The 11,178-nt window shown below is 42.3% G+C and overlaps 1 long non-coding RNA gene across 1 annotated transcript; it reads right to left on the minus strand.

The window, feature by feature from the left end:
• Window positions 1-2,060: 2,060 nt before the first annotated feature.
• On the minus strand, window positions 2,061-10,311 carry LOC130681424 (uncharacterized). Its single transcript, XR_008994568.1, has 3 exons — window positions 10,157-10,311; window positions 4,209-4,332; window positions 2,061-3,528 (listed from the first exon to the last, which is right to left on the minus strand). It is a non-coding gene; the product is annotated as an uncharacterized LOC130681424 (long non-coding RNA).
• Window positions 10,312-11,178: the final 867 nt, after the last annotated feature.

Raw genomic sequence — 11,178 nt, forward strand, 5'->3', positions numbered from 1 at the left:
ATTCTATTCCATTTTAGAATTAGTATGTCATCCTTCTATCTAAGGCAGGCCTTAGGCAAACTGGAAGGTAGAGGAAGTTGAATATTTCAGAGCCCTTCAAATCTGCATCTTACCAGAAGGCATTCTAGAACCCAAAAGCCAGAAACTTCCAGACACAAAATTAATTTCTCCTGTGCCCATTCTTTCTGAATCTGTCTGTAACACCAAAAAGCCAGATTAATACTTTTGTGTACCAGGGTTAACAGTGACCAGAGCGAATAGCATGATTCCTTTGTAAAGAGACCACCATAGTCTTAAGAAGTGACTGATAAAGGGCTTTCAAATTTTCTGGAGGGCAAACGAGATAGATATTTTGGGAAAGGGGTTGTGGGTAAAATTGTAATGTTTCCAGAATATCTCACCTGGCTTTAGTACATCTGCATATCAATAGGTGTTCAGAAGTGGAAAGTATGGCTTTAGTGCATTTGCATCATTCCTCAGCAGTGGAGAGAAGTTCATCTCCATGTCAATGGGTAATTACCTGGGCAAGGAGGGCTTATCTGCACCTGAGAGGTGATGGGGAGGGCCGGTTTTGCTGCTGTTTGAGCGGGAGAGAGAGATGGGCCACACTACAGTTTTGTAAGCAATAAGTGGGTTTTAAACTTTATTTCTCCCTTTGACTGATTTTGGTTTTTAGAGTTATTTTGCCCCAGGATTTCCTTTCTCCAGACTTACAGGGCTCAAGGAAGGCCAGTCACAGCCAAAGGGGAAATTTGCATTTTTAATTAAAGAAAAATGGAAATTATACAGAAAAATATTGTGGTCATAAAGTAAATAAATACGGCTCATGGCAAAATGCACTTTTATTTCATGCTCCTTTAGGTAAAACATTTTCATGCAGTAATATATTTTTAGGAGGGTAGAAATCACCTTTTCCATCTCCCCATTTCACATTAGAGGTTTTTCCAAGGTCATTAAAATGAGAGAATGACAGTAGACTTTCTTATCAACAGCTTGTTCCAGCAGATACAATACATGGGTTGGGGATCAAAAAGAGCATGAGAAGCTTTTCTGCCAACATTGTAGAAAATATTGAACATCTGCTATATCTGGGATCCTGGGAGTTGTAATTATAATTTTTTGAAATCTGTACACAAGAGTTATAAATATTAGAACTGTAGCCTGTGAAAGCCATGAAATATTTAACTTGTTTGGCAGGCTTAAGCAAAACTCATAAACTTAATTTAAGCAAGCCAAACACTATAGTTTCACCAATTTTATATCTTTCATGTCATTAGTAAGATAAATTAAAGCAAACTGTAAAACAGCCTAGCGATTACCAACTGTAAGTCCTGGGGATATACCTGAAAAAATGTACGTTTTGAGAATTAACTTATTTTGCTGTTGGTTACCTTTCTCTTTTGCCAGGTATCTACATTTGTCAAAGGCTCTTTGTTTTGGGGATGGGGGGAATTTGCTATTAAGAAATGGCTTCAGGGTAAGTGGAGTGAAAAGCAGACATCAGGCATCTTACACAGGGAACCTGCCACAGGAAGAACCAGAGGCCTCTGGTGATTTCCACAAGTGTTGGTTCAATCCTTCAAAAACCCATATGCCACACCCTGAGGAAAATCCTTTCAGACAGGAAAATACACAAGCCTGGCAAATAGCTCTGCGTGCTGCCAAATGCAGGCCGAGAGACCAAGGGAGCAGAGAGAACCTAGGTTTCCATCTTGGTAGCTCTGTGGCCGTTACATCACCGGCATTTGTCCTCAGAAAGAAATATGGGTTGGGCCGTGGTCCGCTGCACCCGTCTTACACCTGTTTGTCAGACCTAAAACACTGCAGTGATAGCCAAGCCACCCTGCGTGCCTGTTTTAAGTTAAAAATACTTTGCAATTCGCTGCAAAATGTTTTCTTTTATATCCTCTCCATGCTCCCTACCCTTACCCCAAGCCCAGAATGTTTCCCAATGAGAAACTAAGAATAAGAATATTCACATTACGGATTCTGAATGGAAATAGCTGCTACCGTTTATTTCAAAGCGCTTTATACATGTTTTGTTATAACATATATTGCTCCTGAACCTCAAAACACCCCTGTTTATGGCTAAGTCTAAGCAACTTTTACAAATTAAGAAAATAAATAGCTACAGACAAGTTAAGAGGTGTGCCCCTCCCCACCCAACCATCACACCGCCCCGGGGCTGAGCCTGGCCCTGCGTTCCCCTGAGGCTTGGCGCTGCGCTCCCCTCACGAGGAAGGAGGCTGATTGGCAGGACATCTGCCCCACGGGAGGCCGCAGCGAGAACGAGCTGACCGGCTCCGGCTCCGGGTCCACAGTCCTGCTGCTGGTGTTTCCAGGATCCACAGCTTCCCTCCTCCTGGCCCTTCTCTGCACCCTGGCGCTTTTCAGATTCAGTATCTCTGGAAAAACTTCCCCTTCTTCTTTCCCTGCCTTTTCTCCCTCTCTAAACCCCTACAAAGGACTGAAACTGGCTGTCAGTTCTGGGGCCTGCCACAGTCATAGCAGCCTTTGTTAGCAAGTTCAGAATCTACAGGAATCCTCTCTTTGCTGTCTCCGCACGCCGTACATGAGAGCAATCAAACGGATCAGCTGGAAAGCCCTGGCTGCGAATGCATAAAAGAGCAAATGAATGGGAAAGTTCAAACGAGATATTTCACTGAACTATCCTGCTGATCCTGTTTTATTCTGCATTTAAGGAAATAATACCCATGCCCAAACAGCCTCTTTCTCCCCGAAGTAGAAGGTTGCTATCACACAGACTGTCTACACAGGGGAACCAATTCAACGCAAAACCGAAAGTTCCAATTCAATCCCATCAGCCTGTGTCATATGTCTGGGACCAGTCCAACCGGGCTTAGAATATGAAAGAGCCAATGTGAGTTACCGGTGGCCACACAGGCAGCAACTGAGCTGGGGTTTACTTGGATGTAGCTAGTATTAAGTTTTGGAGCGTCCCCTGTGTGTCAGGCACCGTGCAAGGCTTTGTTTATATGTTTCTTAAGTTCACCTTCACAATAAGCTTATGGGATGGGTTTTAGTATTAGTATTCCCCTTTTAAACAGACATTAAGTCATTTCATTAAGATTAAAAAGCTGGTAAGTGGAAGATAGGAATATTGTATGCAAATCTGCAGCAAATGGAAATTTTAAGAAGGCTGTACCTTTGACTCACCCTTGAGAACTGTGGATTCTAGGTCTGCCTTGACTCAGGACTCAGAGCCAACATGGAAGGAAATAAACTAGTTAGGCTGTTCTAATCCTTCCCTTATTCTTGGGACAGCTGTGGAGATGCTAGAAACAGCCCAAGTGCTAGTTCGAGGGGAGTCCCTGTACAGGAGGGTGGGCCTGTGTTGCCTTTCCTGTCCCTTCCCACTCCCAGTGCCCCCAGAAAGGGCCACGGTCCCTGCGGGGCATAGAGAGCAAAATCCCTTCTCCTTGCCGCCAAATGGTGAGGAGCCTGACATTAGCTGGAGAAACAAGGGTTCTTGTCTTTCTTCTTGTCTTCCTTTGACCTTCATCGTGGCTAAAATAAGAAAAAGACCAGAATCAATGCTCAAAGACTTTCAAACATAGAAATTAAAAAACATAAACACCGTGATTTGACATCATTTTTTCTTTTACAAAGATAATAAATGGGAAATGACAACAGCTTTGCTGAGGCATTCCATTCCACTTGTAATCAAAACTGTGTTTCTGCCGCCCTGGTACTAAGTATTCTCGCCCACAGGAGGGCCTCACCTCTGATTTCAGGGACCCACTTAGGTCCTGACGGTCAGCTGTGTTGGGCAAGTGCCAGGAGAAAGCAGAGCAGGGTTTTTTGCTTTGAGACCGGCAGCTTGTGAACCGTCGGGCCCCCAGGTGCTGACACCTCGCCACTTTCGTTCTCTGGCTGCACACAGGCACGCAGACTCAGGGAACCTTCCCAGGACAGCTGTGCGGAAGGGCCAGCTGCTACCCCCCCAGCCTGAGCAGTGACAGAGGCGACTCCACGAGGACTCCTGATCAGCCACCACGTCTGGTGGGAACCTTTTCCACTGAGATTCCCGGGCTTGTTTACATGTGTTTTATTCTGAGCTACAGTACTCTGTTCACAAGAGACAGAAATCCTAGTAAATCAATCCTGAAAGCCTGCTGACATTTGTCCACTTGGCAGATCATAAAAGCCCCTTGAAAATCACAGGGGTAAATGTGTAAACCGCTTACCAAATTATAAGATGTAAACGTCAAGAGAAGGCGTTCTGCAGGATAAGATCACTGAATTGTGACTGCCTTCCGAATGTAACTTTATTTTGGTCTTGGGTTACATGTGAGGTGTTGCCAAGATCAACTGAAAGAGAGACAAAGGCATAAAAATTCAGCCTGAAAGCTGACTTTTAAGTTCTGTGTCTTCAAAAAGACTGGAGATTCTTTATGAGATGTAGCTTTGCATAAACAATCTTTGCTAACAAGAGTTTTCCTCAAATACCAGTTAAATTTTAACTAGTTCCCTGTAAACATTACATGAGTGCCAGAAATGATTTTGAAGGTTTTCAAAAGTTTTGAAAGAAAAAACTAGCACTAGAGAGAACTTCATGGCATAAATACACAGAGAGAGAATACAGCCTGAAATGGTTGGTGGCAATCAGACTGCAAAGGGCTGAGAGTTCAGCATCACCACACCACCACCACTTCCCCAAGAATCTCTCCAGAGAGATTCCTCAGACCACTTGAAGAGGAAGGTAATAGAATAATTATGCATGAAACAATGATAAGTGCCCACTGTCTTATAACAGTGCAGGTAAATCTCTACCAGTAGCTGTTAATGCCTGAATTGAGGCTTATGCCAGATTCTTTGAGCAATCAAGCAATCAGGTCCAAACTCAAAAACCCTCTTTACAGATCAGGGTAATCTCTACAGATCCCATTTCAACACTGTTGCCTCAGTTGCCTAACAATTGCTTGCATTTAAATCTTTCATAGAGACTGCATTAGTTTCATTACATTTCTCAACTGTTGTAAACATTGTACTAGATATTCTATAAGAACTGAGGAATGAGCATCAAAAAGGGAAAAGGGTGAGGGAGAGGAGAGAGGCAGGGGATGGGAGACAGAAGGAAATGGAAATAACTGCTTACTGAGGTAAGGAACTCCCTTAATATTCGTTCATGCCTTGCATGGATGCAACAGTAAAGCTTATGGTAAGGAGTAGCTCCCAGGTCTCCAAGGTGACAGAAAGCCCTTCAAGCGTGGAAGCTCTTCTGGACAGAATGGGTGTGACTTCGTCCTGTGCCAGGAGCCTGGGCAGGGTTTCTGGCATCATCCAGGGATCCCACCTCTTTGCTGAGATGAGAATTACAAGTGTACTTCCTGGCATCTAGGAAGGGTTTGTAAGACCAGTGACTGTCCTTTTACAACCCACGGACTGCAGGTACATATCCCAACACCACAGAATCTTTCATGATAAGGTACATTACTTACATGGGTACCTTCTGTTGAATGCACATGCCCACTTCTGGTGTCTTCACTCACATTTTATCCAACCTGCACAGATGGAGACAGGGAGCACCTTGTCCCCAGGCAGCCCTCGTCATCTCTGGACAGCTCTGAGTCTCTAAAACCTGAATAACCAGTGCATTTTCTACCCATTGGCATTAATTCAATACTCTCAAGATCCTAAAGAACAAACACAATTCATCTTCTTCCTGAATCATCGGGCAGAAGTCAGGGCTCTAGAGCCAGGGGTCCTGTGTGCCTCCCGTGGCCTTTTCCTCTCCCCCTTCCTCCCAGCGGAGAGGAGGCAGTGTCAAGGACGGATGCAGCTGCCTGGCCTGGGCCCTTGGTTTTACAGCTTGACATGCCTTGGTGGTACCATACCTCCCCAGCCTTTATGGTGAACAACTCTTCACGGGTTTCTCACAGGTCAATTGTGCTACCTTTTCTGATGGTAGAGGTTTTTAACTGAATTCAAACATTATGTTCCCCTTACCCTCTATTCACTCTACATACAGGTGGTAGTGACAATCATGTATCAGTTCCATGTTCTATGTGAAATTCAAGGACATGTAACGGTGATTAAGATGCAGCCCTGGTTCTAAAGTTGCTGATTGTCCAGAGCAAAATCTAGGTGAGTAAACATGCAAATGTAGTGCATTATGGCTGGGACCACAAGAGCTCAGAGAAAGGGCTGCAACACAGTCACAGGCAGGCCTGGAGGAACAGGTGTCTCAGAGAATCAAGCAGTAGGCAAGGAAAAGCGGCAACAATAGGCTGCCTCCCAAACAGTGGGAGTAATTTTATAAAAGACCAGAGCAGGCAGAGAGCATGACATATTCCCAGAACTGCAGAGAACACGAGGTGGGTGGGAGCAAGTGTTTATTGATATCCTATGACCTTATCTCTGCACATAAGACACATGTATGATGTTATAGTCTGCACACAAGATTATATGCATTCATTTGTATGCTTGTGTTTAAGTTGTACTTGAATATTAAGGATTAAAGTAAACTTCACTCACTTATTCAGAGATCTAAGCCACTGAGATACAAAGAAGATGAAATACTGTTCTTGGCTTTCTGGAGCTGACAGTCTGGTGGAGGCAATATTTTTTTATACTTGCATGTTGCCCAAAGCAACATTATCAAATAGTAACACTGGTTATTTAGTTTCATGGAAAGTTTTTTAATGGTCTTGAGTAACTGGGTTAAGTAAACAGTCTTCTGAGACAGAAATCCAAAATAGAGTTCTATTCCTACCCACCATGTTCTCTCTCAGTCAAAAAGAGCAAGAGTAATCAAAAAGAGTAATTCCTATCCTTGAAAGTTAATTGAAAATCAAAATGTATTTTGGTCGGTGGTGAGCTCAGTGATTGCTCCTTCTGCTGACCCCTGCGAGTCTCCACAGAGCTGAACCGGTAAGGAGCTGAACTGAGCCCGATACAGAGTGACGTGTGCAAAGTGGGCCCTGCAAGAACTGGCTGGAAGAGGAAGCTCCCCAAAAGAAACTTCTGAAAAGAAAGTAAACCATCGCTGGCTATTAAATGTTTACCAAGAAGGACAGACTAGTGGACTAAACTAAGGAGACAAGTCTGATTAAAGAACAATGTTCTGGATTCTACTTGAAAATCATTTCCCTTTGGCCCCATGCAAGGGCCGTTCTCTTGAAATCTTATTTTAAACCAAGTTTTCTCAACTTTGGCACTACTGACACCTGGGGCCGGATAATTCTTTATCGCGAGGGGCTGCCCTGTGCATTGTAGGACATTTGATGGCATCGCTGGCCTCTACCCACTGCATGTCAGCAGCACCCCGAACACTCACCAGCTGTGACAAAAATGTCTCCACACATTGCCGGTGTCCCTTGGGAAGCAAAACTGACACACTTCAAAGAACCACTGACAAGGACAAGCTGGAGAACACAGTCAAAAGAATGTAGTGAGACAATGGAAAGGAGCATTATGGCAAAATTTAGTGTGATCCCACTGTTATAAATTACAAGTGGTCTCCAAAATTCTTAACTGGAATAAGCTTTAGGGCGGGTCTGTCACACATGCGCATAAGGCAAACACACACACACACAAATGAAATGGGTTTTTCCTAACCCTCTTTATATTGGGTTAGTATCTAAGAAATAACTTGTGCACTCTATAATATAAAAGTTATATGGATTTCCAAATCAGCTTTCCGGGGTTTCAGAATAATTCCATGTTACCATACCAGTGTTTGAAAAAAAAAAATGTAGCTCATCAAAAGTATTCTAGAAGCACCTCATTTTGATAGGAAAGTACTTTGTGATGATTACCTAATAGGAAGCATTTGTTGAAATGCTTTTAATAGACCTTTTTTATCACATGCAAAAGAATTTCAATGCTAGTTCAGTCTCCTGTTTCATTCTGTCATGAATCAATTTGTAGAGACATTTAGAAGTCAATAATCCACTGCAGCTTTGATGACAGGTGATTAATTTCTACATTTTAGAGACATAATAAGATTTAGCAATAAAAAGGCCTTGAAGTAACCTACCGAACAGCTTTAATCTCAGCCTTGGGACTGTTGCTAAATATGAATGCTTGTACACAAATGTGAATGATTTAAGTTAGTAGGTTGTATTGCAGGCTCCTTGTGTTTTCATATTAATCTTGCTTTACAATCAGGCTATCTATACAATCAATTTATGTTGGATATTTTTTCCAACACACTGCTTGGAGGGAGGAGGGGGCTTACAAATTATTTACACACAAAGCGTTTGTTCTACAAAAGAAGTCATTTTACATGCTTATTGCTGAGGGGATGACTGATTTTATTGGTGTAGCAAGGAAAGAGAGAAAAGACAAAAGTGAAGGTGGCCTTCAAAAGTTCAGTCGGGGGATGGGTTCAGGAAATGGATGGCAGTAAGTGCTGGACGATAGCTAACACTTGCCTTCCAATAATCAGCTGCTCTCCTTTTCACAGTACCTTTCTATCTTTGTTCTTCTTAAAATCAGCAGAGGCCTCTGAATAGTTTCTAATCCTTATCAAAATATTGCTAGAAAATCAAGTGCTAATAAAAAAGAGTGAAATTACTCTTCACCTAAAAAGATTTGTCTTCTCCCAGTGAGGGATTGTAAAGACCCAAATGTGGACATTTGTTCAAAATTAAATATATAAATAGAGGTGGATCCATTTGGTGTTCTACCTCACTTGTCATTTCTGACCGACAAATGATTCGTCCTTAGAAAACACTAAGTATTCCTAAGGCAGATGTTGGAAGTTCAGGCAAGGTGTGTTGTGCTTGTTAAATCCTGGTGAGTGGGAGGTTTGCTTTGTTCTGACATGCTTTTGATGTTAAGTGGAGGATCACTGCTCAAAATCTTCATGGAAGAAATGCTTTTTTTTTTTCTTTCAGAAGGAAATAACTAAAGAAGGGGTGGCTGCTTGATACACGTTCCAAAAAGAAAAGGAGACACAGCCTGCTTCTGGGGAAGATCCAAGAACAGGACACGGAGACAAGAATAAACGACTTCTCAGGAGACCACCCAGCACTCCCAAACTCAAGCTCACCTCCCACCCCCATGCCCTTTCCCTTCCCCATCCACCACAACGGAGATTTTGCTTTCTTTATTATTCTTGCTTTAAAGATTAGACATCTATTACGATCTTCAATTCTTTCTTCTTTTTTAGCCCCACTTTGGCATGTCTCCCATTTAAGTGTTTCTTTAAACAGCTTCTTCTTTATTCCTGATGTAGGGCGCCAGGCCCTCTAGCTAGGTTATCTCAGCGCCCTCAAGCGGGCTTGCCTGCCTCCAGCTTTACCCTGACCATGCGCCTTCGCAGCCCTGACGCTGACGCCAGACGCACCTTCCCACAGGGCTCCTTGCTTGCCTGTTTGCCTTTTTTTAATTGTTCATTCGCACATCTGAGAAGCAAGTCTGATCAATGACACACTGGGCACTATGGAAGGGACTGGGAATTTGAAGAAGAAGACACGGTGTCTTCATTGAAATAACTCAAAATCTAGCCAGAGAGACAGACACAGAAATAACTAGTAGAGTGGTAAGTGCTATAACAGATCTGTATGTTTTCACAAAGTGCAGTGGGTACTCAGCTGAAGTTGTTATTAACACCTCCTAAGGAGAAGACCTGAGGAATGAACCCCTGCCAAAACACAACAGGGAGAGAAGCTATCTAGACATAGCAAATAATAAAGTGAACACACAGTTAGTCTTTCCTTAGGAAGGACAAATGATAAATAGATGATAGATACAGATGATAGATGATAGATAGGTAGATAGATAGATAGATAGATAGATAGATAGATAGATAGATATAGACAGACATAGACAGATGATCTGATTTCCTCCTGATCTCCTGACTCTCTCTCTTCCTCTCTCCTCACTTCTCTGCCAATCTCTTATGTATTTCTTGAAAGACTTGTCTGTTGGCTGCTTTCCCACTTACTTCTCAGCCTATCACTCCACTGCCATACTTTCCCCCACTTAGAATGTAAGTGACCCCCTAGATGCCAAATCAAAGCAAACTTTTCTATCTTTATCTTACTAGGTTACTCTTGCATTTAAAACATTTGTGTACACCCTCATTTAAAAACTCTATTTCTTTGATCTTGATGCACACTCAAATTTTCCTGTACCCCTTCTCTCATCTCTCAGGCCCTTTTGTGGACTCTACTCCTTTACCTACCTTCAAAAGTTGAGTTCCTGAAAGATCTCTTTTCACTGTACAATCTTCCTCTGGGGTGAGTCATCATTCTTACGGTTATCACCAGCACCTATCACAATTCCCAATCAGTCACCAGCCCAGATCTCTCTCCTGAAGTCAAAACCATTGTATGCAACTGCCTGTACAACAGCTCACGTCACATCTAACTACCTGTAGGACATCTGTCAATGGACCACAATTCAAAAGGAAGGAAGAGAAGATTACAAAGGTAAAGAATATGCTTCATCTAAATGAATCAGATCCATTAATCAGAGATGTAGCCTGTAAAACAAGAAACACACACCCAGGAGTTATTCAAGATGTTCCTGCTAGGATGAAGGGAGATGGTAAACTAGTATATGATTCTCATAAATGTGTGTGCGTGTGATACAAGCATAAATAACAATTAATCAGTGTGCATGATCAAAAAGTTTGGAGACCACAGAAGTAAAGAATTGTCCATATGAAGACAAGGCTGTGAGTTTAGTCCTGGGGATTAAAGCATTGTTTTTCATTTTTATTTTTTAATTGAGATATATTGAACATAAGGGATTAAAACACTTTTAAAAGATCTTCTCAAATGAGTAGAAACAGGACTCTTAGAATAGCTTCAAAAGCTTCAAAACATCATTTTTTAAATATTCCAGGCAAAAATGAAACTGATATCAGATGAAGGAAGGAAGCTGACACTGACAGAGCACTTACTGAGGTCAAGGTCTCCACTGTGTATTTTGAAGTGTGGTTTCTCAAGTAAACCTTAACAACAGTCCTGCAAAGTACTATCAACCCACTTTTACAAGTGATGAAACTGAGATTCAGAGAGGGCAGTTAATATTCCCAAGAGTAGACAGCCATCATGTTGAAGAGCTGTACTTTGAACTCAGGTCTAGAGGAATGCCCAGCCAATTCCTTTTTACTGGCTATTCTTTTTGCACTGTAAGGTGATTGTTGCTTCCTTGACTGTTCTGTAAGGCAAAGCCAACCCAGTGCTTTTCTAAAGAAGC

Source organism: Manis pentadactyla, chromosome 17 (assembly GCF_030020395.1).
Source record: "Manis pentadactyla isolate mManPen7 chromosome 17, mManPen7.hap1, whole genome shotgun sequence".
In the NCBI taxonomy this organism is placed as follows: domain Eukaryota; kingdom Metazoa; phylum Chordata; class Mammalia; order Pholidota; family Manidae; genus Manis; species Manis pentadactyla.